The sequence below is a fragment of the Quercus lobata genome, chromosome 10, assembly GCF_001633185.2.
Source record: "Quercus lobata isolate SW786 chromosome 10, ValleyOak3.0 Primary Assembly, whole genome shotgun sequence".
NCBI lineage: Eukaryota > Viridiplantae > Streptophyta > Magnoliopsida > Fagales > Fagaceae > Quercus > Quercus lobata.
The window spans coordinates 56,062,138-56,074,542 of NC_044913.1; the positions used below are offsets into that span (position 1 = coordinate 56,062,138).

General features: G+C 34.9%; 1 pseudogene; it reads left to right on the forward strand.

Annotated features, from left to right (window-relative positions):
* The first annotated feature begins 1,624 nt into the window (after positions 1–1,624).
* Positions 1,625–5,446, forward strand: LOC115962799 (annotated as a pseudogene).
* The last annotated feature ends 6,959 nt before the right edge of the window (positions 5,447–12,405 follow it).

A 12,405-nucleotide genomic window follows, 5' to 3' on the forward strand; every position in this document is an offset into this window, starting at 1 on the left:
AGTGTAAACCACAACAAGATGAATGAGAAATTATACGGTTATTTGGTGGATCACGTTATTTGTCCATCATTCTACTAAAAGACTTTTATTTGTTTAAAATTACTGAGTTAGTAATCAATTTCTATTTAAAAAAATTTTCTAACTCAGCAATTTTAAACAGGTGTTAGTTTTTTAATGAAATGATGGACCACGTCACTTGTCCACTATGCGGACTTTATAATTTCTCAAAATGAACAGAAAGCTAGAAAAGTCTCAAAGTAAAAAACATAGGCAGTTTGGTAAGAAATTTTTAGTAATGTTATTTAAGTTTTGTAGAAATATGTGTGTGTGAAAAAATTGTTGTAGTGTTTAAACAACAGTTTTCATTATTTAAATACTGTTGTAGTGTTTAAACAACAGTTTTCATTGTTTAAACATTGTTACCAAACGGGCAATGCGTAAACACACATATCTATCCAAAAAAAAAAAAAAAAGGCATAAACACAGAGAGATAATCCACTACACACAGCACACCAATGACTGAACCGGAGTCCGTCTATGGCTTAGGCGTGGGCTTACTGGCAAGTCGTCGAGGCAAATTTTGCAATACTGTGTGTAGAGCAGAGTAAGGGATTTTTTTTTATTTTTTTTTATTTTATTTTTTTTTATCTAAACAAATTTGGTTGTTTATTTTTTTTAGTAAACTGCAGATGGTTGTTTATTTTTTTTAGTAAACTGCAGATGGTTTTTTTTTTTTTTTCCCCAGATAATATTGCTGAATTGGGATTTGCTGAAGATGTTATTATTGTTTGTATCTATTTGAAGGGGCTATGGGCTAAATGGGCTGGAATTCTTTTTTTTTTTTTTTTTTTTTTTTTTTTTTTTTCCATCATTTTTGTATTATGTTTTGGGTTGTTTTCTAAACCAATTCTAAAATTTGAGTGAAACCCAAACCAGTATTTCCATTTTCCTTCAAATTCCTGGGGGTGGGTGGGTAAGTGTATTTAGAGATGGTTTTAGATAATTTTTAAGTTTAGCACTACTATAAATGAGAATTCCAAAAAGCTAAGGGGGGCCATGGCTCCCTATGACCTCCCCCTCTAGCTCCGTCCCGAGTAACCAAGTGTTTAAATCTAATTGAGAACCTAATACACTACATCTAAGGTGCTATACTTAAGTTTTATCCTAAATAGTATAACTTCATGTAATAATGGATTATGGAACTTTCTAAAGTAACTTTCTTCTTTTTCATAATTAACATTTTAAAGTAACTTATATTAATTGGCCTAATAAAAAATTAAAACTTATCTTAACTAGATGACGTCCTAAAAATGCCTAATTTCCACCCCCTTAATAATAGACACGCTAGAATATAATCAACATGCCATGTAGATTGTAGAATAGCCGGCACTAGAGTTACTAATGTGGGAGACTTTTTGTTAGAGAAAGCCTAATATGTGAGACTTTATTAGGCAAGGAACCACAATAGAAAGAATTTATATATTCCTGATTTCATAATAGCTATGTACTATCAGTTCACTCTTTATCTTAGTGCTTAGTGTTCCAGAGCTGAGGTTAGAGAGAAGACATGACTTTAATACTCAGCTCCTTCAACTTTCACTCCTTTCCTTCAAGACTTTCTCTCCCAGCGATGAGGACTCAGAGATCTCCTAAATTTTCTATGACTTCCTCTATCTTCTCCAACACTAAGTGAGTTTAAATTTCAAATTCTCTCATCTTTTCACAAGAATTAACATTTTTTTTTTTATAATTAGAATGAAAGATGGATCAATAAATCATTTGAATTGTTGATTTTCACACCATGTATTATAACATCATGATTTATTATATTTGCTCTTTAGACAAGGTATATATGCGTGCATACAAAGTTATAATAATATGATGATCACTTTTATTATATTATTATCGATATGATTACTTAATGGATAAAGTTTAGTTACAAAATTGGATGTAGCCTAGAGTTACAACCTTACTCAATAAAATAAATATTAATACATATTTTGAAAATTTAACCGTTAAATTGCATGTTCATTATGCTCTTAATAAACATGTCAAATTTTGTATAAATCAGATATTGTTTACTATGTGATCAATAATCTTATATTTTATACATATTATTAAACTTCAAAAAAATTGCAATTTAAACAATTTATTGATGATATAGCTATTGATCTTTAATTTTTTAAAATTTTTGCAAGTATGGAGGATATACGAAGAAGATGTAATCCAATGAAAAAAAATATTGAATAAGGTTTTAGTTTTAGACTACTACCAATTTTGTTGCTAAATTTTTTTCATACTTAATTCTTTAGAAATTATGAAAGATATGTTGATGCTTATTTTTGCAAAAGACCTGATAGGCCCATAAGAAGCAAAGCCCAATCCCTTAGGACCAATTATCTTTGTTTTGTAAAATCTTATTTCATCCTACACATGGCCTAAGCCCATGTACTTTAATGAGGGAAATCAAAAGGGTATAGTATGGAGGGTAAAGATTAGGTCTATTTTGGGTTTAACATGGCCCAAGATATAAAGCTTCCAAAGTGGGCCGGTGTCACTTGCAAAATTTGAACAACCATGAATAAACCCATGTGCTAACCATTCACACACAAAAGGATACCTTCACAAGTTGCTCTATGTGACTAATAATTCTGCCTGACCGCATTTGGCAATGAGAAGCATGCCAACTTCGTTTAATGATTTCTAACGAGCTTTGGCAGATTTAATAGGTTCTCTAAGTAACATTTTGGCCTAAAAGGGTTCATAAAATCAAGTTTAGTAAAAAAAAAGATTTGAATTATGATTAATCCAGCCCACCCTAGTACTTATGCAAAAACAAAATTGAAGTTTGCCATCCTTTCATGGATCTTAGGAGCATCTCAAATTTATTACAAAGCATTGCATTAATAACCCATTAATATCCATCTTACCTAAAACCCTTACTCTACTCAATCACTTAAGACCATCTAAGATTACAGCTCTTAAGGGTATTTTGTACATGTGGTAGCACAATAGTGCTCTCTACTTCTTTTACTATCTCCTTTACTTTCCTCATTTTGCTGTATTTGACACTAATAGGGTTTGAAAGTATTGTTTAATCTGTTTTGCCTCTTGCAAATTTACGTTATTGAGCCATTTTCTTTGCCATGTATCATTGGCCTCTATTGGACATCTAGAAACAGTTTTTTTTTTCATGATACAACTTTTATAAACTTTTTTTTTTTTTTTTAATCTAGGTACAGGTTTTTTAGACAACTATAATTTCATAAAGCTAAAATTAATTTGTACCAAATTGACATGCATAAATAAACTGTTGTTTTCATAAGTATTTAATTTGACCATAGTTTGTATTTTAGATTCAACATCCTAACATTAATTGCTTCTATCTCTTTGGATTTAGAGGAGCAAAAAAGCATTTAGGCCATCCTAGTGAATTCAATGTGAACGAAGCCCGTCCCATGCCACCTAAGGCGGTTGAAATTTTCAAATATATGGAAGATTGGGCTAAAAACAATGTCCTAACTCTCCTAAAACCTGTTGAGGAATGTTGGCAACCACAAGAATTTTTGCCAAACCCTACCTCAGATGGATTTATCGAGCAAGTCAATGAACTAAGGAAGAGAACAGGAGACATTCCTGACGAGTTCTTTGTTGCCTTAGTTGGTGATATGATCACAGAAGAAGCCTTCCAACTTATCAAACTCGAATTAATTCCACAAAAAGTTTTCATGATGAAACGGGTGTAGATAACACACCTTGGGCAATTTGGGCTAGGGCATGGAGTGCAGAAGAAAACAGGCATGGTGATCTTCTCAATAAGTACCTTTTTCTTTCTGGAAAAGTGGACATGAAGCAAATTGAAAAGACAACTCAATACTTGATTGGGTCAGGAATGGTAAGATATGCAACATAAGAATTTCAAAGCTTTTTTACTTTTTAAGAAATGAAGATTTTAATAACTAGGATTTTAACAATTTTTTTCCTTTTACACCTTAAAATATAATATAAAATAAAATAAAAACTTAAAGAAATTTATGAGAGAAAAAATTGACATGATTTAGTCTTAATCACCTATTGTCTGCAAGAAAAAGTTATAAATTGTTATATATATTTTTTGTGATGACATGAGACGATTTTAATAATTTAACTAGTATTTTAACAATTTTTTCATTTTACACCTTCATAAAATAAAAAATAAATAAAAAATAAAAAACTTAAATAAATTTATTTGAGAAAACAATTAACATGATTTAGTCTTAAGCACATATTGTCTGCAAGAAAAAAGTTTTAAATAGTTACATATATTTTTTGTGAAGACATGAGACATGATGACAAGATAATTCTTTAAAAAAAAATTAAGACTTGATATGGTGGAGATACCACAATTAATTAATATATTAGGTAATTTTATTTACTTATAGGCATATTTCATTTATATTTGTAAGGTTTCAAAGTAAATAAAAATTATCAAAATTTTAAAGATATATCAAATTAATGAGGACAAGAATGCAAAAGTGTTCTTGGCGTGTCCGACATGGACATATTAGAAGTTTTGAAGTATCCATGCTTCTTAGGGGTTAACTATTCTAATTACCAGATTTGATTATCAAATAGGTGCAATTCCAATCAAAACAGTTCTTGGTTTTCAAAATTGCGGTCAGTTTTTTAATTGTCCAAACTTCTAACATAATTCAAATACAATAGCTACAACTCTCTTTTAACACAATGTCACATTGAGTTTGCATCTAAAACCTAACATTGACGAGTTAAGCCTTGCTATATTATTCCCACATGAAATGCTCTTCAAATTTATAATGTTATTGGATGGAGATCTATACTCTCAAAATTCATGTAGTTCAACATGTTAATGTCTAATGCATTTTGGACCTAGGATATTGGCACCGGATATAACCCATACCTTTGGACCATTTACACGTCATTCCAAGAACGAGCAGCATTTATCTCCCATGGGAACACAGCCAAGCTGGCCATGCAACATGGGGAAGTAAAGCTTGCCCAAGTATGTGGCATAATTGCCTCAGATGAGAAGCGCCATGAAACTGCTTATACAAAAATAGCTGAGAAGCTTTTTGAGCTCGATCCAAATGAAATGGTAATAGCCTTCGCAAACATGATGAAGAGGAAAATCTCAATGCCAGCCCATTTGATGTATGATGGCCATGACCATAATCTTTTTGATCACTTTGCTATTGTTGCATCAAGGATTGGGGTCTACACGGCTAGGGACTATAGAGAAATTGTGGAACTTTTGGTGACTAAATGGAAGGTAGAGAAGCTGACTGGACTTACAAGTGAGGGACGAGAAGCCCAGGACTATGTATGTAGGTTGGCTCAAAGGATGAGAAGGCTAGAGGAGAGAGCTATGGCAAAGGCCCAAAAAGCACCCACCATTCCTTTCAGCTGGATTTCTAGGAAAGTGGTATAGCTAGCTTATTAGATGTTCTATTTTCCTAGTTTCTTCCCACCATTACTTTTTTTTTTTTTTTTTTTTGTAATTTAAATATTAAAATAATTGGGGAGGAAGGTTTGAAGCTTAGTTCTCTTTATAAGAAGACCAAAAAATATCACTTAGCTATAAGTGAAATAAACTACCAAAAAAAAAAACCCTTATGTCAGATTATATGAGCAAAATAATGTACAAATCATATGTTAAATGATAAAGGATAAGTTGGTGTTGTTCTTAGCCCTAACTGTAACCAAAGAATTTACTTAAGACAAATGTTATTGTTGCATCATGCGTGTGAGGTCAGACTTGACTTGTTTGGCTCACTTTTCAATAGTATTTATGCGCAATTTATGGGCTAATTTAATATGAATCAAAAAACAACTTAGTTTAATAAGCAAAACCCATAAAAATTGTCAATGCACACCCTTGGTGCGATGGTCACTCCACAAGTATTAGTGCTTGTGGGGTATGGGGGCCAAGGGTCGGGATTCAAGTCTATAAAAGGGAACTTCACACACATATATATTTAGATTAGACTAAAGTAGAATTCTATCTTATAAAAAAAAAAAATCTAAAACCCAACTAGCCCTCTCTTTTTCTCTATTGACTATTCTCTTTAAGGGTTAGCTAGTTTAATTTCTTCTCAATAGTAGAGTCATTTTCTGGTACCAAGAAGCGCATTCATAGGTGGTTTACTTTGTACATTTGGCGCACAAGAAGGTCAATCTGCCCAGAACTTAAAACTAAAACCTATTAACTCTATCCACTCTTCTATTTCACTCACTTTCTTAGACCAAAAAAGAAAAAGTAGTTTACTTTATAGTTCTTACACTTAGCAAGACAGAAAAATAAAAATAAAAATTGATATAGTTTAGTAAAATAGAAATAAAATAAATATAACTTAAAAAAAAATTATCAATGTTTAGTTAAAGAATTGAGATTAACTTTTAATGTTTTAACAAGTATAAACAAAATTAATGATTTAGTTGAAGTAAACTAAAAACTAATAGTTGAACTAATAAATTGGTGTGGTTTAATAATTTTTTTTCCCTTTTTATGTTTATAAAAGACAGAGTTTCAACTCGAATAATTCTTTAAAGTTATTGAAAATTTTAATAATAGGTTTTTATGTAAATCATATTATTTTGAAATTTTTATTTAAAAAACTTGAGGGGGAAAAGAAAGAGAAAGGAAAAGCTCCATACTTTACAATAGTAATTGAACGATATAGTCCCTAAGCTACATGAAGAAATCAAGGGGCGTAACTGTGCCAGACTATATTTTTAGCAAATTATATAATAATAATAATAATAATAATAATAATAATATTTGTGTTTTATTGGTTAATGGCAATGCAAGAAGGTATTTGAATTTAACAACATAGTACTAAAGCATGCAGATTAGCTTTAAAATGTTGAATTTCAGAGTAAACAAACATGCCTTTCAAAGTGCCGTAAAAAACAAGTAAACAAATATCTGTTACTAAGATGGTTAAAGCACATACTAGGTACATTTGGCGCCCTAGAAGGTTAATGCATGTGCTAAGAAGTATGTAATTAGTACATTCGACTCAAGAAAGTTCATGCATGTACCTTTTTAAGGTGACTAAAACCAACACCTAATTTCATTTAATCATCTTTTTCACTCAATTTTTGGCCAAAATGAGGATATACTTCTTTCGCGTAAAACATGTAGCAAAATGCCTCTGTTTTGAAACTATTTAAGAAAATGCCCTTGTTTTAAACTTAATTTAAGAAAAATTCGATTTTTAAAAAATCGAGTTATAGGCAATCAAACTTAAAAAAATAAATAAAATAAATAAATAAAATAAAAACTACATGAAACTCAAGTTCCATGTAGTTTTTTTCAAGTAACTCTATTTTCGCCAAATCGAGTTTCAAAACAGAGGTATTTTTCTAAATAGTTTTAGAACAAGGGCATTTCGCTGAAACTTTTGGGCGAAATGGGTATTTTGCCATTTTTGCCCTCAATTTTTTTTTTATTGAAAATAAAAGGTGATTTATTTCATTCACTTGGCAAATCAGGGAGAAAAAAAAATTAAGTTGTTTAGTAAAATAGAAATAATCAAATAAATATAACTAAAAAAAATATATCTTCAATGTTTTTAGTTAAAGAATTAAGTTGAAGTTTTAATGTTTTGACAGACTGAAAAAATTAATGAAGTTGAAGTACAAGTATTAGAACTAATAAATTGGTGTGGTTATAATTATTTTTTTAATGTTTTAAAAACAGAGTTTTAACTTTATATTCTTTTCTAATTTTTTATAAGAAAAAAAATGGAGTTATTTATTTACTAGGTTTTGACAGATTGAAAAAATTAATGAAGTTGAAGTACAAGTATTAGAACTAATAAATTGGTGTGGTTATAATTAATTTTTAAAATTTTTAAAAACAGAGTTTTAACTTTATATTCTTTTCTAAATGGAGTTATTTATTTACCAGGTTTGGTGGCCAAAAAGCGAAAGACTCTGATGGAAGTGTCACACCCTGGAATACTTGACGGCATAAATTGTAAATTTTAAAAATTGATGACTAATTTAGATATGCTCTCAAAATTGAAGGAAGTAAAGTTCTCCTCTCTCTCTTTTTTGTTTTTTTTTTTTTTTTTTTAAAGAGACGGTAAAGTGTATTTTAGCTTAGAAAAGGAAAAAAAAAAAAATGCTTATTGATGATGCTGAAAAAATCACCAGTAAGCCACACGGTCCTCGCGCGTTCGAAACAACACCTGCATAGCAAAATGAGAAGACCTAACAAAGAGCACCGGTGTGGTGCCGGCCAAATACCCTCCGAAGGTCAAGTCAGAACTATTCTCACAACTCTAGGGTGCTAGAGAGGATAAATTATGCGTACCTTGATTAGTGAGGGTATTGGGGCTTTTATAGTAGTAAGGGGTTGACATCTCTTCCTTGGTGTGGAAGTCTTTTCCTTATTGGAGTCTTCTTGGGCGTATTTGGCGGGATCCTTTCCTTATAGGGATCCTTTGAGTAAAATCAAACGTGGAGGGTAAGGTATTTCCTTATACATGCAATCGTGGGTAGCAAGTAAACTTGCATCAGGGCCGTCAGCTTATTTATTTCCTTCAGCCTTATTGGCGTCAGTTTGTCGGTGTCGTCATCCTTTAAGCGTATCTCGCAGACTTCCCTCAATTTGGAACATCATTTGTTGACTCCTATATGACGTAACCGACAGTTATAACTGTACCGTCAGCTTGTGTCTGATAGCTTTGCCTGAAACCGTCGGTTTTATGCCTTGTATGAATAGGCACTCATTTTTATCCTTATCAGTTGGCCCCTACTCTACATGCTCGACATTTTAAACCGACGATATGTGGAGTTAGTTTTTATCGATTAACTATCTTCTGGTTCAGAGGGGCAGGAAAATCATTTATGAATGATTCCTCGAGCCGCCATTATTTAATACTTGGACACGTGGCGCGTTCTCATTGGCTTCGTTTCTAGACAAGGGCGTCGCCTCGCCTTCCTCGCATTTTTCTTCCTATATATAACGCACATCCTTCTCCTCATTTCTCCATTTCAAGAGAGAGCTCGTTGCCCTTGCTATTGCTGATTTGTCAGCTATTGCTAACGCCGTCACTTTCTAGGCCGTCTTTTCCTCCAAGACTTATTTACTTGTAAGTTCTTTTTCCTTCTTTCTTTGCATTTTTGCTCTATCTGAACAATTTCTTACTGAGGACGTCAATTTAGGTACTTAGAATGGATCCGTCACTTGTAGGTAGTTAGATGTCAAGTGACGCGTCGAGTGACCAGTCGTCAGTCTGCGATGGAGCGGGCTACGACGAAGTTTTTGGCTCAGGTCAAGAGTCCGACGGCTTTTCTGAGTTGTCAAGAAGGAAAACGTCAGCCTAGTCTCCTAGCGACGACGTAGAAGACTATGTCGAGGGAGTTGGGGAGAAAGTACTAGGTGAGGTTGAAGTCGAGGGGTGAGAAGAGGAGAATGATAATGACGGAGATGGAGATGAAGGTGACGAGGAGTCCTGTGAGGGAACTTCAGGAAGTCCTGGAGGCAACAGTCCCTTCATTCTTCCTGAGGAGTGGGACGTCAATAAATTCTTACCAAAGATGAGTGACAGGGTTTTCAATGAGTTACGTACTTGTTTCCAAATCCCAGACCATATCCCCATCCGTCTTCCTAGAAAGAACGAAAAGTGTTATACAGGGAGGACTGCAAACGTCGGTATGTACGACGCTATGTTTGCTGCAGGCCTCAAACTACCACTGACGGCTTTACATCATCAGCTGGCGGATTTCCTAGGGTTGTCCGTCAACCAGATCGCTCCGAACGCCTGGGGATCTTCATAAGTGCTGAGATCCTATGGGGTCGATTAAGTGGGGGGAACCGTCACATTTCTTTAAACGAATTCTTTTATTGCTATAAACCCCAGCATAAAGTATCCTCTAAGGGGACATACCATTTTGCTGCCTGTGAGAAGGGCTTAAGACTAGTGTCTGATATGCCAGACTCAAATAGGAATTGGAAAAATAGGTTTTTCTTTATTAAAGGGACAGATTGGGTGTGCCGTTAGGATGAGTGGGGTACAATGCCTCGTGGTTATTTTGACAATACTAGGGCCTTTATTAGGGATTCAGGTTAATCCCATCTCACGCCCTTTTTTTTTTTTTTTTTTTTTTTTTAACACCGTCTATCCCTTTTCGTTTCAGCTAGCACTCGTCCAGAAATATCTGACGAGCAGAAGGAATTCATCCGTCGGGTCCTTGACATCCCTCTTGAGCAACAGAAGTGTAGGGACTTGATTACCCTAAATACTCTCCATTTGTATTGTGGGGGTCCAAAGCCGAAGGCTGAGGCTCGTAAGTTGGACGAATTTTCTCACCGACGTAAGTAGATTCTTCATTTCCTCCGTCAGTTTATTCACTCCGTTTGCTTTACTGATACTCATCAGTTATTTTGCATAGAGATGGAAGCTGCTAAGCAAAGGGTGAGGGCCGCTGCGGCTCGCAAAAAGGAAGAAGAGAAGTCCAAAGGAAAGGAGGAGGTATCCTCGTCAGCCCCTCATGCTGTTTCTAAGGGTTCAGCCAAGAGGAAGGCTGACGAGAAGGATGATCCTACTTCTAAAAAGGTGGTCGTCACTCCTGGGGATGTGCCTCCTAAGAAGTCCTCTCACAAATCTAGCCGTGGCGTGGGGAAATGGGTGATGACTTCTTCTGGTCCCGTTATCGAGGGGCCCCGTTGCTTGCTTACTCACAAAGATTACGCCGTCAAAGAAGTAGAATCTTTCATAAAACCGACGGACCTGGATCCTTGTGCTCAGTTAAGGACAGAGGACTTGGAGGCGTCAACTTTTTTTGATTTAGCACGGGTATGCTTTCTTCCTTGACTAATCTGATCTTTTCCTGGTTAGTGGCTGACGACCATATTCCTTTCAGGCCTTGGTTCATGTTAAAGCACTTCAAGATTGGTGTGTGGCCAAGGAGGGAGTCATCACTCGGGTTAGGAAGCATAACTCTAATCTGATGGACCAGCAGGCGCAGTATAAGGAGGCCGTCTGTCTTTTAAACGCCAATTTGAAGGATTTGAGGGAGAAATTGGAAGAGGCAGGCCGTCAAAAGGAGAAATTAGAGGGAGAACTGACGGCCTCACATAAGCAGGTAGAGACGGCTGGGACTGATGCAGTCCAAAAATTCAAGATAATGCAGTCAATCATTGATTCCTGTGCTGAGTATTATGGCACTGGGTTTGATGATTGTCTTAAGCAAGTTGCGTCAGCCTTTCCGGAGTTGGATCTATCTGGGATTACCTTGGATGATCCCGTGTCGATGACTCCTACTGGTGACACCGTTGCTGACAAAGGTGACGAGCCCATAAATTTGGACCTTCTCAATGATGACGGTGTCATTTTAGCCCAACCTGCCACCAACCCTTCTATTCCTGCTTCCAACCCGTCTGTCGAGCCTTTAAATGTAGAAGAACCAAACGCTAAGGACAAAGCTGACGGGGCCTCTAAAGATGCTCCCGCTGCTTAGTTCTGGCCTTATTTTTGTAATTTTCATATTTTATCTAATTTCCAAACAATGTTTTTAAGTGCCCTTTTGTTTTTTTGGGCTTTTACTTGTGAGTTTTTTACTTTCACTTATGATAGTTGGTATCCGTCGTTTTGAACATGTATGCACTGCTTTTTATGTTTGTGTGCTTATGCTTTCATAAGCTAGAGATTAACCCGTCTGCTTCGCGTGACAAATGCGTCCACTTTTGTGCATAACTATGGATGTAAGCTATTTGGATATGGATCCATCCATTGTGTTTAGGGATTTTATAATTTGTTCTTTGAGAACTGGTGAGTCCGTCAACTTTGATGGTCCTCTAATATGCAAACTTGGGGGAACCCGTCCACTGTTAACCTACGGTATTTTCCAGAAGCCGTCACTTTTAACGACATATTAAGCAAATGGTCACTTAGTGGGACCGTCAACTTTAATGAGCATTTGGTAAGCCTGTCACCTTTAATGTCTTTGTCTAATTTATTAACGTTAACAAGTTTGTCCAATTTATGGACTTAACAATTTTTCATCTACTTGAGACGAAGTCGCGTATTTGGCGGACTGTATATTAGGATCGTCTGCTTTGTCGACCCGTCTATTGTGTGTCCAATTTATGGACTACAATTTTTTACTTGTTTGAGATGAAGGCACCCATTTAATGGGCTGCATTTTATAGTCTCGTCTATTTGGTGAGCCATCAGCTTTTTAGTTTCCGTCCATTTATGGACTACAATTTTTTATAGTCTCATCCATTCGATGAGACCGTTAGCTTTCTAGATTTCGTTCATTTATGGACTACAATTTTTTATAGTCTCATCCATTCAGTGAGACCGTCAGCTTTCTAGATTTCGTCCATTTTATGGACTTGATGAGCTTTATATTTTTGTAGGCCCATTGGTT